Genomic DNA, 14,900 nt, shown 5'->3' on the forward strand with positions numbered 1-14,900 from the left:
AAACTCCCGTCAAACAATGATGCTATTTTCTCATTGGGCCATCAAGTTCCTAACACTGCTGTCGTTGGTATACCTGAAGCCCCAGAGTCTCGTTCTTATAACCGGCCAATCCGTCAGACGCGCTGGTCTGCTATCTTACGTTACTTCAGTTGCAAGTGCGAACCTATGGATAGACAGACGTATAATGACATTAATTTATAGAAATGCACATAAATTTTGTGTTATTTCTGAACATTTGTGATAAAGACCCTTTTTCAGCGTAGTTACGATCACTACAAGTCGGTGAAAGTTAGAAATCTTCATGCAGATTGCAGTTACTCCAATTTCTGCTATTAACAGTACAGCAATTCTATTATAACAAGTTTAATGTGATACCATATCCATCGCTCCAAATAAGAACCATATTCGGACATGATCATCTCTGATAAGTAATGTAAACTGTACCAGTTATATGATGAACATCTCTGTAATGGGTTTTCGCGAAATCGTTTTACTGTCGTGTGCAATTTTTACCACACAGATGCTCGGTATAAAGAGAAGAGCTTTAATTCAATTTATTCATTGGACAGTCCGCGGACTAGCTTCATATGCCACTGATTATCATCAGTGCCAGGAATTCCTCAGAAGTTTGCATGCTGAGTATCGGTAGGGTTGTATATTTCACAGAAGTAAGGTGACTCAGTAGAGGGCAGATGTTAAAAAGATTTTATAGCACAGTTAATGAAACAAAATCGTTCATGACACCAAAAGCATAATCCGTGTCAGAACTTGACGATGCCAACTAGGTGGCAGATTTAGCATTTTTAGATTTGACTACTCATTTAGGTGACTTCAACATAGGCGTCTTGATGGTAGAAACCAGCTTATCAGAACACTGTTTGAAACAATAAACTGTTCCCAATGAAACTGAAATTACGGCAATCGCAAGTAAATGCAAACAATTTTTTTTTTCGTTTCAGCGCCTTGACAGAACAAAATCCTAAAGACAGTATGAAATGCGCAGGCATAGTTTTCAATTATCCAAGAATCTGATAATCGGTTTCAGGATTTCCGAAAAAAATAATCAAAATGTTCATATTTGCGCGACGCCCTCTACAAACAATGTAGATACGCTGCCAGAACATTTCCAGACCAAATGCATTGTGCTGCAGTGTGACAGCCAATTGAAGGGAAAATCTGATTATGTATCTTTGTTGGACTTCAACAAATCATACCCGCCCAGAGACAAAGATCCCTTGCTACAGTCATGAATTACGTATGTGATCTTTGTTTGGAAGCGCGTACGTTTGTTAACAGTTATTTTCAAGAGTAAATCACACAATGAGCAAAAATAGAACCAAAATCTCAGATTAATACCTGGAGAACACCCTGAGAATTGCAACCACTTCGATCGAATGTGATACTGATAGATTAGTTTCCCTAATTCAAAGTCAAATGTCGCATGAAGTTTATGATTTGTAATTACTTACACATAAAATTATCAAATCTCACATATAAAACGTCAAATTAATTCCATCTTGCTTCTTTGTTATGAAGAATCATTTATTAATAAATTGTAAATTACTTAAATGTGTTAACTATATACCTCCGACAGTCCCTAATTTATTTTTTTCAATGGTTATTGTTAGCGTAAGTATGTTATGTGCGGCTCAAAAGTACTCTTCTTCCAATGTGTCCAGGTAAGCTAAGAGGTTGAACACCCCTCCCGGGCCTGGCCAACTGCCGTGTCATCCTCTGCCAACGTCGTCATCCGATGCAGCGTGCAGAGGCATGCGGTCGTTGTCGTTTTTCTTGACCTTGGAGCCACTATCTAATCGCTAGAGTAACTTTTCAGTTGCCCTCACGAGTCCGAGTCCACCCCGTCCCAGTCCTTCCTGGCAGTATCAGAAATGGAATCCCCGCAGAGCAGCCAGGCGCGCTAACAATTTCAGCTACAGGCGGATCTACATCAATATTACCCCTTTCAAAATAGTTCCCATTAGATGACATATGAGGTTCGTGCAAAAAATTCCGGAATTTTGTCCACAAAAATTTTCTACGCTTACCTTTTATTTATTGTGCATGGTCTCCTTCGAAATACTCTCTTCCACAATTGATACACCGCTCCCAACGCCGTTTCCGCTTCTGAAAGCTGTGTTGGCACCTCTCTTGCTGGATCGCGCGAAGCGCCGTCTGCGAATTTTCTTTTATCTCGTCTGTCGTTGCAAATCTTCGTCTTTTCAATGGGTTTTTCATCTTCGGAAAAAAAGTCCGCAGGGGCGAGGTCTGGAGAGTAGCCTACGTAGGATGAGGCAGCACAGTGATTTAGTTTTTTGTGCAATAGTCACGCACCAACAGGGTGCTGAGGGTGCGTTATCGTGATGCAAGAGCCATGAATTGTCTCACCACATTATAGACCGTTTCCTTCTCACATTTTCTCGCAGGCCTCGCAACAGTACCATCGATTAACAGTTTGTCTCTGTCCCACAAATTCGTGATGAACTAATCCTTCAAAGTCAAAGAAAACTATCAGCGTGGCATAGACATTTGACCTGACCTGGTGAGCTTTTTCCGTCTTGGTGAACCTTTCTCGAACCATTGTGAAGATTGAGCCTTGGTCTCAACATCATAACCGCAGATCCAGGTCTCATCACCAGTTACGATTCTCTTCAAGAGCATCTCGTCCTCTTCATACATTGCGAGGCGAAGTTCTTTCTTTTCTTGGGTAATGAGCCATGGGACGAAATTGGCGGCAACACGATGGAGTCCAAGATGACGTGTCAGGATTTCATGACATGATCAAGCTGAAATGTTACTGCCAGTCTTCGATTGGTAAGCATAATTTCGTTGACGTTCCTGACATGAGCGTAGTCGATAGAAGTCGGAGGGCGTCTTGGAACGAGGGTCATCTTTAACTTCCGTCCGACCATTTTTAAACCGTGTGAACCACTCGTAACACCGAGTACGGCTTAAGCACTCATCGTCGTACGCTTCCTGCATCATTTGGTGTGTCTCTTTAAGGGTTTTCTTGAGCTCCTCGCAAAATTTAATGCAGACGCATTGTTCCTTTAAGTCTGCCATCTCGAAATTCGCAAACGATGCGACTCAATGTTCTACTCAATACAACACTGATCAAACAACAGACATACAACAATGAAACTTTCGGCAGTTACACTTTAAACACAGGCATGTGCAGGGATGCCAACTGCATTTCGCTTCAACACACCACTGGCGCGAAATTACGGATGTTCCGGAATTTTTTTAACAGACCTCATACTATTAAACCAGTATCTTTTCCAGTTGCCAAAGCATTTCCGGAACTCAGCTTAAATATCTATCATCTGTGCTCGTAGAACGACGACTCTTTACAATTTGCCTTTAATTTACGCAGTAGAAAAAAGTAATTTGGGATCCTGTCGTGAATATGGAGACGATGGCATCATTACTTCCTTACTTTTGACCAAAAATTCACGAACAAGCAACCTGTAAGTAGTACTTTCTATTGACTGTTTGACCTTGTAACAAGGACTAGTGGTGCACTAGGCCGTTCAAATCGAAGAACAAATCAGAACATAATCTTCAGGCGTGCCGCACATGACGAGCCATTTTAGGTCTTGGCGATCCGGAATGATTCCACTGTGACGACTGAGCCTCAGCTTTGATGTCATATCCGTAAACAGACGTTTAATCACCTGTTATGACATGTTCGGTAGTTCTGCATCGTTATTGACAATCTAGCAATGCCTCAGCAACTGCTTTTGTTCAAAATTCTGCAATTTTGTAACAAATTTTTCTGCCACACGGAATGGGCGAGTTAATATGCAATTTCTCTGTGATTCGGGGATCGTCCATAACCGTTTCTTTCGCTTTTTCCACGATTTTGGCGGCTGATGTTTTGCTGGGACATCCATGGCGCTCGTCATTATCAACGTGTCACAGTTTTCTTCGAAAAGCGTACAGCACTCGTAAAATCTTGTTTTACTTGCAGCAGACTCGCCAAAAACAATATTTAACGTTTCTAAAACTTCGCTGCTCTTTATTCCGTTCTTGTAGCAAAATTTAATACAAACTGATTCATCCATTTTTATAACAAATAAATAGTCGCCGATGCTACCAAAACACACGCAATCTTTTTGACAACTGACAACAGACTAAATATCCAATAACACGCGGGTGCTTTTCAGACATGTTTACCAACACAAAAACGAAAAAAACTCACTCAGATCGTGCTAATACAACACTCGAAATCACGGAATTCCCGTTGCGTTTGGAACACAACTTCCACAGTGTGTCTCTCAAGTCTCCATCTACATCTAAATCTGTACCTACATACCTATTCTGCAAACACTGCGTAGTTACGGTTTGTTTCCGTTCGTACTGTAGAGCAGTGGGGATAGAAAGACTGCGTAGGTGCCTCTTAGTGCGCTATAGTTAACCTAATCTTGTATTCGCGGTCCCTAGAGAGCCCGATCTAGGAAGATGAAGTTATGTCTCTATGTTCTTCACTTAACGTTGGTTCCTGAAAAAATTGTTAAGTAGGTTTTCGTGGGAGAATCTACGTCTATCTTCAAGCGCCTGCCAATTCAGATTTTTCAACGTTTACGTGACGCTTCACCGTGAATCAAACAAACCTCTGACCATTCGTGCTGTCCTTCTTTGAATACGTTAGATATCCCGTTCGTCCTTTTTGGTGTGTATCCCCCACACTTGTACAATATTCTAAGGTGAGACTCACAAGTGTTTGTAAGTTGTCTCCTTTCCAGACTGACTGTATTTTCTCACTATCCCACCAATGAACGGACGTCTCCCACCCGCTTTACCTACAACTGAGCCTGTGTGGTCATTCTATTTCATATCTGCACGAATTTTAACACGCTGATAATTGTGTAAGTTCACTGGTTCGGACTCATTGATACTGTAGTCGCAGGATGCTGCTTTTCTGATTTTGTGGAGTGCACAATTTTATACTTCTGTACATTTAAAGCAAATTACCAATCTCTGCATTACTTTTAACTCTTATCAACGTGTGACTGGATATTTGTGCATGTTTTTCTGATATTACTTCATCATAAATAACTGCATCAGAAATGTGTGAAGTTATTGAGTAACATCATCTGTGAGCGCCTGGGATAGATTGTTGAGAAGACAAGCCGTGTAAAAAATATTCTTCTGAACTTCATGTCCTATTGTGCCCTATCCGATTCTTCCGAGGCTTTTACACACCTGCCCATCTAAAAATACTAGCTTAACGCACACAAAATGGCCCCCACTACACAGTAAAAGGTGGTTAGCGCATTACGGATGTAGACGTAGAACGAAGCACTGTTCTTAAAGGCGATGTACTATAGTTTGCTAAGGTCAGGGAAGTCTGTGTCTTTGGTGGTTGTGATAACCAGTAGTGTCACCAATATAGAGAGATCTCGACGCAGGAGACAGAACGTGTGTGATTTAGAAAAGCTCAATCAAACATAATCCTAGGAAGAGAGTTCTTGTAAGATATAGTGGAGGCGACCGTCAAAGGGAGAGCTCTAGTAGAAGACGAACTGTCCAGAAGGCAACCCCGTTATACGAATAATCGTGGCTACCGATTCCGCAACCGAAATCTAAGATTTGTGTTACTCTGATTCTTTACAAATTACGCCCGGACTGAAAATTACGAAAAATATTTTAAAAAACATTAATTATTTCTTGACAATGCCAAATAATTAAAGTTACATTGTTCGCTATGGAATGGTCGCTAACGACCAGTGGAGTCTCCTGTAGCCATGCGGTTGACGTCAACCCTTAGTGGAAACCGCAGCTGGAATGTATATCTGTATATCAGTAGAAATAGAACTGTCGTTATATTAAGTAGCGATTTATGGGACTTTACCGCCAGCATACTAGCGTTTACAGTCGGTGGCATAGAATGGAAATATGAAAGCAGGAAAGGCATGTTTCTCTCTCCAAATCCATTACATATGTTTCATTCGACTTTGGTAACTGGAGGCAAAAATGCAATTCTGTGGTGTTATAAACGACACTCTACTGTTTGCAGATGATCAGATGGTGATTATCGTCAATGCTGAAGACGAGAAAGTTAGAATATAAGAACCGGGTCTTGAAATAAGCTATGCAAAGTAGAGGTAACTGGATATAGGATTTGATGGAGAAGACTTGGATGTTGACGAGAGGATTGTTAATGCTTCTGAAGAATTCAAATATCTTGGATCTTTGCCTAAATAACATCCAGACTATGTAAAGTATATGACCATATAACAACCAAATGGTGTATCGTGGAGCAAAGCCACACGAAATGACATTAAGAAACGAACGTATTAGGTAATTATTGAGGGCGTGATTGTCTATAACTCAAAATATTTGACTTTAATAATAACATCTACAACAAAATAGAGGAAATGACAAAGTCTAGAAGTGGGTGTAGTCGGAAGAAGCTACGGAATGTCGCGGTTGGAGCACTACTAATTATAACCATAAAAGGAAGAATAAAGATGACCGAAAATATTAGAAACAGGCCATAAAGGAGTCGACTGCGGCGGTAGAGATAATTTAGAATGGAAGGCAAAGGCGACCCGTACAAATATGATATCCGATTGATTCTGAAAGGTGAAGACACTTTTAGGGTTTGAATATAGGGAAAGGTGAATGCTGTAAAACATGCGTAGAAAATTAATGTACCGGAATTCCAATAAAGGACAAGAGAAGCAGAGGACGGACAAGGGCATCGCGAGGAGGTTTGGTTTCAGAAGTAACACCACACGCGCACACCAGCAGAAACCTCCAAGCTGGGAAGGCGGTTAATAACAGTTATTTCATGGACTTCCGGCGCAACTTTGAGAAAGCTGTGTAGAATCACGGTTCTCGCTGTGACGCATTTGCTTTGCGAAGCACTCGTCAAGTCTCCAAATGCTCTTGACTCAGGAAGTGCTCGCTTCGCAGTAGTTGCTGTGAACATCTGGCTGTCAGCTTTTCACTAACGAGAACAAGGAACTTGAATAAGAGCGCCCACAGCAATCAGAGCAACATCAGTTACGGACAGCGGTACCTACGCCGATCTGACCAAAGGGATCATTTAATTGTGGGGTAGAGGTTTCTTTTAGTTATTATCGCAACAAGATAACGACAGAGAAGACCAAATCGAGCCTAAACACTTTTATCGTCAATAGATTCAAAACGGAGGGATAAAAGAAGTGTGGGGCACGTAAAGTTTGCGGGCTAAAACACCCAATCACTCTGAAAAAAAGCTGATACAGAAGAAGTAAGCCAAGTGAGCGCTACGATTTCGACTACGGAAAAAACCTCTACCTGAAGATGTAGATGTATTTCTTCCTGCCGTAAATAAAACATTTTGTGAGCACACTCTGAAATCCAACAAGAAAGCGAAGAAAATATATCTGCCAAATACATGAAAAATCTAAGGCCAAGTTCTGGTCTGAACAGCATCGGTTAAACTTGCGGAGAAGTCTATATAGAGGCAACTAAAACATTTAAGGAGATGTACTTCGATTTATGTCCGCAAGTCACTCGTGACAGAACAGGCTTTTGAACAACGAGAACGCAGTGTTAGCCATTACAACTTGTGGTGATTCTGGTTGGCTCAAAGAGGCCACAGAAATAAAAAATTATAATTGCAATTTCTATAGAAACAAGAAAAGGATAGCGATCAAAACATAGACTCCAATATTGTGAAATAAGTTTTCGTAAGCAGCAGGGTAAAAACTACAGCCCATAGGAGGAAACAGAAAAGAAAAATTACGGCGTATCCAAAAACTGGAGCAGTTACCAGTGTTCTACGAAGCGGAGACAAAATAGTGTGCTACAAAATAGAAATATTTTCCAAAGATAAGTATGAAATGCGGAGAAAAAATTTCCAAGGTAGAGTATGAAATGCAAGGAACAGTATATTTTTCTCGACTTGAACCACAAAACTAGGCGAATATATGCCATATTCTTCAGAAACATAACTGTAAGAAGTATATCTGTGTTAGACATTGTCTTTTTCATCCTTCAGAGCGATCTAAAAGGGTTGGGCTAAATAAAAAAGGAAATTGCATTTATAATTTTGTATTTCTGTGGCTTCTTTGAGCCAACCAGGATCAACACAGGTTGTAACGGCTAACACTGCGTTCCCGTAGTTCAAAAGCCTGTTCAGTCACGAATGACTTGCGGATATAAATCGAAGTACATCTCCTTAAATGTTTTAGTTGCCCCTGTATAGACTCCGCCGCAAGTTTAACTGATGTTGTTCAGACCACAACAGTTCCCAGTGTTCTACGAAGCGGAGACATAATAGTGTGCTACAAAATAGAAATATTTTCCAAAGAAGAGTACGAAATGCAAGGAACAGTATATTTTTCTTGACTTGAGCCACAAAACTGGGCGAATATATATCATCTTCTTCAGAAACGTAACAGGAAGAAGTATATCTGTGTTAGACATTGTCTTTTTCATCCTTCAGGGCGATCTAAAAGCGTTGTGCTAAACAAAAAAGGAAGAGTGCTGACTGAGGAAGTATCTGAAATAAAAACCTCATTTCTGATAGTAATAAAGAACTTCGTCACATACACTGATGACTCGGAGTTTTGTACGAAACAGTTCTCGACATAAAACGTAATGAAACTTCCTGACAAATTAAGTCTATGTCGGACGGGGGCTCGAACCAGAGACCTTTGCCATTCACAGGCAAGTGCTGTTGAAGCATGACACGCGACCTACTCTCTCAGCTTCACTTCCGCCAGTAGCCCTCTCACCTTCCAAACCCCATGGAAGTTCTCCTGCATACCTTGCGAGACTAGGGCTCCTGGAAGAAAATGATAGAAACGTGCATAGGCCGAAGATTACTACCGTCCGGATAGCTATAAATTTAACGTTTCATGCAAAGTTCCTACATAACAGAAAGAAAAATGAAGGAGGTATACAACTGCTCGCAAAAATTACAGTACCGAGAAGAAGCAATATTATTTAAAGAGGGGATTCATGCATGCACTAACGAATTAGTAGTAGTAATATGTTTCTGCCCGGAGGGGTAACTGAAACCGTGCCAGTACCATACAGTTTGGAAGCATCCGCTCAGAAGCCATTATTTTCTACAGAGCACCGTAAAGTTGTGTGACAACAATTCGTATACCGGGCTCATTATTTCAGAACATTTGAGTCTTCACGAATGTAGAAGGGTGTACAAACATTTATGAAACATGAATTAGTTCTGTCTGAGATTGAATAATGTTAACAAAATGGCTCTGAGCACTATGGGACTTAACATCTGAGGTCATCAGTCCCCTAGAAGTAAGATCTACTTAAACCCTACTAACCTAAGGACATCACACACATCCATGCCCGAGGCAGGTTCGAAACTGCGACCGTAGAGGTCGCGCGGTTCCAGACTAAAGCGCATAGAACCGCTCGGCCACACCTGCCGGCTTATAATGTTAACAACTAAAGCGTGCTTTGCCTGGTGAGCTTCTATACGACTGTAAAGAGTGACTTGAGACAACAATAGTGTTTTATAAATGAAAATAGGTCTTTTTTTTGTAATTCCTACGGCATAAGCCTTCGAAAGCGTTCTGCCATGACGGCTGCTGACGCGGTCCGAGTCGCTACGTGCTGGCCGGTGAGGACACGGAGCACTCGGCTTACCTTGCTGCAGCCTCGGAGTGTTCCCTAGCGAGGTGAACGTGCTGCTCTGTCGCACTTGTCTCCGCCTGCCGTGTGCGTGTGCGAGAGTCAGTCCATCCAGACGATACAAACGTGAAATACTGATATCTGATCTCAATGTCTCCCTTCTCCTAGCGACACGCTTGGTGTCCAGTACACTGTTAACTGTTTCTCATGTTTACAGGAACAGCGATGTTTAGGAAGAACTCAGTGTCAGCCAGTGGAAAGTCTGAGCACCACAGCCTGTAATCAGGGTTGCCAGGTGTCCTGGTTTCGGGGGGATTGTCCCAATTTTATCGCTGGAAACCTGACGCTTAAACCTTGCCGGGACACGTACGAGTGCGTGATAAAAAGTAATTCCTCCGATTTTTCATGTGGAAACTTTTAAAGCTATTTAGATGAAACAAACGATGTTAATGTTCTACATCTGTGTTATCCATGTCTGAATGTTTATTTCCCAACACAGCCAACCTATCTTCGAACAAATTTCTCCCAACAAGAGACCAGTTGGCTGATGCTGACACTGTACAATTTTTGGCTTTGTTGACGGAGCCATAACCCCCTCACACCTGCTTCACCACCTCGTCACTGTTGAAGTCAACTCCTGGAAGATGTTCTTTAAGTTCTGGAAATAGATGAAAATCGTGTGCGGCGAACTTGGGACTGTACGGAGGATGATGATGATAGTGAACCCAGGGCATCGAAATGTCGCAGACGTCGCAGCGCTCTTGTGTGGTCTGGTATTGTCATGCTGAAAGAGAGGGTGCTCCATGTTTGGTCTAACCCTTCCAGTTCGAAATTTGATAACAGCGCGCTGTTTCTCACGCACCGACGTAGTTACAAGTACACTATGTGATTAAAAGTATCCGGACAAACCTAAAAAAATATATTTTTCATATTAGGTGCATTTTGCTGCCACCTACTGCCAGGTACTCCATATCAGCGACCTCAGAAGTCATTAGACATCATGAGAGAGCAGAGTGGGGCGCTCCGCGGAACTCATGGACTTCGAACGTGGTCAGGTGATTGGGTGTCACTTGTGTCATACCATTTCCACACTCCTAAACATCCTAGGGTCCACTGTTTCCGACGTGATTGTGAAGTGAAGGGACACGTGCAGCACAAAAGCGTACAGGCCGACCTCGTCTGTTGACTGACAGAGACCGCCGACAGTTGAAGAGGGTCGTAATGTGTAATAGGCAGACATCTATTAAGACCATCATACAGGAATTCCAAACTGCATCAGGATCCACTGCAAGTACTAAGACAGTTAGGCGGGAGGTGAGAAAACTTGGATTTCATGGTCGGGCGGCTGCTCTTAAGCCACACATCACGCCGGTAAATGCCGAACGACGCCTCGCTTGGTTTAAGGAGCGTAAACACTGGACGACTGAACAGTGGAAAAACGTTGTGTGGAGTGACGAAACACGGTACACAATGTAGCGAACCGATGGCAGGGTGTGGGTATGGCGAATGCCCGGTGAACGTCATCTGCCAGTGTGTATAGCGCCAACAGTAAAATTCGGAAGCGGTGGTGTTATGGTGTGGTCGTGTTTTTCAAGGAGGTGCTTTCACCCCTTGTTGAACTGCGTGGCACTATCACAGCAGAGGCCTACATTGATGTTTTAAGCACCTTCTTGCTTCCCACAGTTGAACAGCAATTCGGGGGTGTAGATTGCATCTTTCAACATGATCGAGGACCTGCTCATAACGCACGGCCTATGGCGGAGTGGTTACACGACAATAGCATCGCTGTAATGGACTGGCCTGCACAATGTCCTGACCTAAATCCTATAGAACACCTTTGGGATATTTTGAAACGTCGACTTCGTGCGAGGCATGACCGACCGACATCAATAGCTCTCCTCAGTGCAGCACTCCGTGATGAATGGGCTGCCATTCCCCATGAAAACTTCCAGCACCTGACTGAACGTATACCTCTGAGAATGGAAGCTGTCATCAAGGCTAAGGGTGGGCCAACACCATACTTAATTCTAGCATTACCGATGTAAGGCGCCATTACCTTGTAAGTAATTGTTAGCCAGGTGTCCGGATAGTTTTGATCACATAGTGTATGTTCCACACCGCCACGTCACACGCTACGATTCAGAGCCCTCTAGCGGCAGAAGGCAGCAAATATGCAGATATGAAGAACAGAGAAGCAGAATGTTAATAACGTTTGCTTTGTTAGAAAAGCGTAAAGAGTTTTCTCATGCAAAATTCGGAGGCATTACTTTTCAGCACACCCTCATAAATATCCTGTTACACTAGACAGGATACTATTTCATATAATATATTGAGTGTTTAAATTAAGAGGTAGTCTTACAAACATAATCGAAATTTAAAAAATTCAGCTTTTAGAGAGCTACGTTCGCAAACCTGTACTAAACAGCACTTACATCGAACTTACTCGCTTTCAGTTTTGATTCATAAGTCGATCGAAACAAGTGATTGATGGTGCTGTGTATTTTAGAATTGATGGGCACTGCTGGAAATCTATTCGTCGTCAGATAGAGGAGCTAGTGCCGAAAAAGAGACAAAAATTGAAACTGAAAGTCGAGGTCATTCATTATTAAACGAATGGTGCAAGAACCACTCCTAACTTGACAAAGGTAAAGATGATTATAATGCTCACAATACTGTGTGTCCCTCATGTTTTAGTACACCTCGCGGAGCAGAGAGTGACATTAAATAACGCGCAAGCATGACACAGAAGAAGGGAAGCTACTAAGGAAGTTAATTTCTTCAATTTACACTTTCTTCTAATGTGTCATTCGTGTCGTTGTTACACTTTAAGGACTGAAAATATTAAACCAATAACTGTAGGACACCTGTAGGTGTTAAATTAGCGAGCGAGGTGGCAAACTACTTAGCACACAATGGACTCGCATTCGGGAGGTGACGATTCAAATCCGCGTCCGGTCATCCAGTTTCAGTTTTCTATGATTTCCCCCCGCCGCTCAAGCAAATGCCGGGACTGTTCCTTTGAAACGGTGCGACCAATTTCCTCTCCCATCCTTGAAACAAACGGAGTTTGCGCTCCGTCTCTAATGACCTCGATGTCGACGGCCCGTTAAGCACCAATATTGTTCCCTTGTGTCAAATTAGCTTTAAAGTTATATGTTTCTAAACAGTCTCGAGTTTGTGCTATTTATGTGTCAGACTCGTAAAAACTGGCGACTTTATATACAAAAATTATGGCCACCTCTCCTGTAAACCTCCAATATGTTAATTGTATCGGAGCCAGTTGCAAGATGAAGAGTCTGAGTCGCTGTGATGAATAAAGTTCAATTATGCGAACTGCTAAAGCTGAGAAAGTAGAATTTTGAGTCAAACGAAGTCCACCATCTCAACACTTGCATGTGGTGCGTTGATCCTGATCTATTCGCCAATTCACATATACAGCGTGAATTCAACACATGAATTAATAAAAGATGGTGGAAGCATTCAGACGCAACTGAACTCTTACACAGAACAACTCGCACAGGATTCGATGCTATACTTTCACGAAGAGAGTGCGTCGCGTAATTATTTCACGACTGCACAGTAGCTGGGAGAAAGTGATGAATTAACGATTGGCTGGACTACTGTGAAAGTAAATGGCTTTAAAACTAGCTGTATGCCGAAGGATTTATATTAACTTCCTGACCACGCCATTCTGAAAGAAACAACATGTAATCAGGTTATCATAACAGCAAACATTCGTGTTTTATGACAAGTATCACGGATACAACCACAGCTTAACGGAATAAAAATTGTGTGCGTTATTGAAGGGTTCCAAATAAATAATGTAAGGCGAGCTAATGTGTAAAAAAACATGGCGTTTATCTGTCCAAGTCTGTAATTCCGTGGTGTTAATGTAAGACGAACGAACTAGAAAGAGAACGACCGACGACACCTGACACACAAACGATCGACAGGGCTGCACACACTGAGGCAGCGCGTTCACTCGTTGCTCGCTGTTTTACTTGGGAGAAGGAGATAAAAACACGGAAAACGATTCTGCCAAAATTCGCGGTATCAGATTCGACCACCATCGATGAACCCATCTGGCTTGCCAGGAAATGATGAGGAAAGACAAACTGAATATTTGGAAGGAGATCGACTTAACAGTAAAGAGTACAAATTGATTCTCCTATAACTTGTCACACATGAAATACATGAATTTATTGAGGTAAGAGTTAAAAAGAGAAAAACGTTAGCAAAATGGGGCACTCTTTAAAACCAGTCGGCGCTAACATCAAACATAATGCAACCTATAGACAGATTACTCAATAAATAGGTTGTATATCTTTATCAGTAGCTTTAGCGTTCCTCCTTCGTCCAGGCATCTTGTTCTGTCGATAAGTGCAACCAAAGAGACCAATATTTGCGTGACAGCTTTTCTGACTTCAGACGAACAAAGCAAACTCCACAAACGAAAGGAACTTTTTTGTACAACAGCACAACTGAAATGATTGGAATAAGTGCGAAACTGAGAATTCCGTTTGGTTTAAGCAGCCCACAGAGAAGAAAATAAGAGAGGAGACTGTTATTAACAAGAAAACACTGAACGTAATATAATGCTGAATGTTACATTTATCGGTGATTTATTTTCTTCCGAAAGACTAAACTATCACAGATGATTCTGTCACAAATCTGGTGCAGTTACTTGCAGAATTTCCACTTCGTAAAACATAGTATTTGACAGGAATTAATGGTTTGTGAATAAATGATAATTAATGATATACAGTAGCCAACGAAAAATGCTCCCGAGCGATTTTAAACAAAATAAGCCTGTCACGGTTTAATGGGAGCGTCAAAATATTTGCACTGCAATAGATAAGTTCCAAAATTATTTCAAGCCCCTGTCTCGATATGGCAGAATTTTAAGTCCGAATTCATTTCTGTCTCTCTCTCTCTCTCTCTCTCTCTCCCTCTCTCTCTCTCTCTCTCATGTGTGTGTGTTTGTCTGTCTGTCTGTTTTGTCTGTCTGTCTTTCTTTCTGTCTGTCCGGGTGGGGACGGGGGAGACACAGGGCTATTGACCCTTGGTGAATAGCAGCTAAGCCGGTTCAAAAATGGCTCTGAGCACTATGGGACTCAACTGCTGAGGTCATTAGTCCCCTAGAACTTAGAACTAGTTAAACCTAACTAACCTAAGGACATCACAAACATCCATGACCGAGGCAGGATTCGAACCTGCGACCGTAGCGGTCTTGCGGTTCCAGACTGCAGCGCCTTTAACCGCACGGCCACTTCGGCCGGCCAGCTAAGCCGGTCTTTATT

At 42.0% G+C, this 14,900-nt stretch overlaps 1 protein-coding gene across 1 annotated transcript in view; it reads right to left on the bottom strand.

The window, feature by feature from the left end:
- Nucleotides 1-14,900, bottom strand: part of LOC124593970 (sodium-independent sulfate anion transporter-like) — a 219,875-nt gene that overhangs the window by 26,156 nt on the left and 178,819 nt on the right. The gene's annotated exons all lie outside the window — the stretch shown is intronic.

This window comes from Schistocerca americana, chromosome 2 (genome assembly GCF_021461395.2).
Source record: "Schistocerca americana isolate TAMUIC-IGC-003095 chromosome 2, iqSchAmer2.1, whole genome shotgun sequence".
NCBI classification, from domain to species: Eukaryota; Metazoa; Arthropoda; class Insecta; order Orthoptera; family Acrididae; genus Schistocerca; species Schistocerca americana.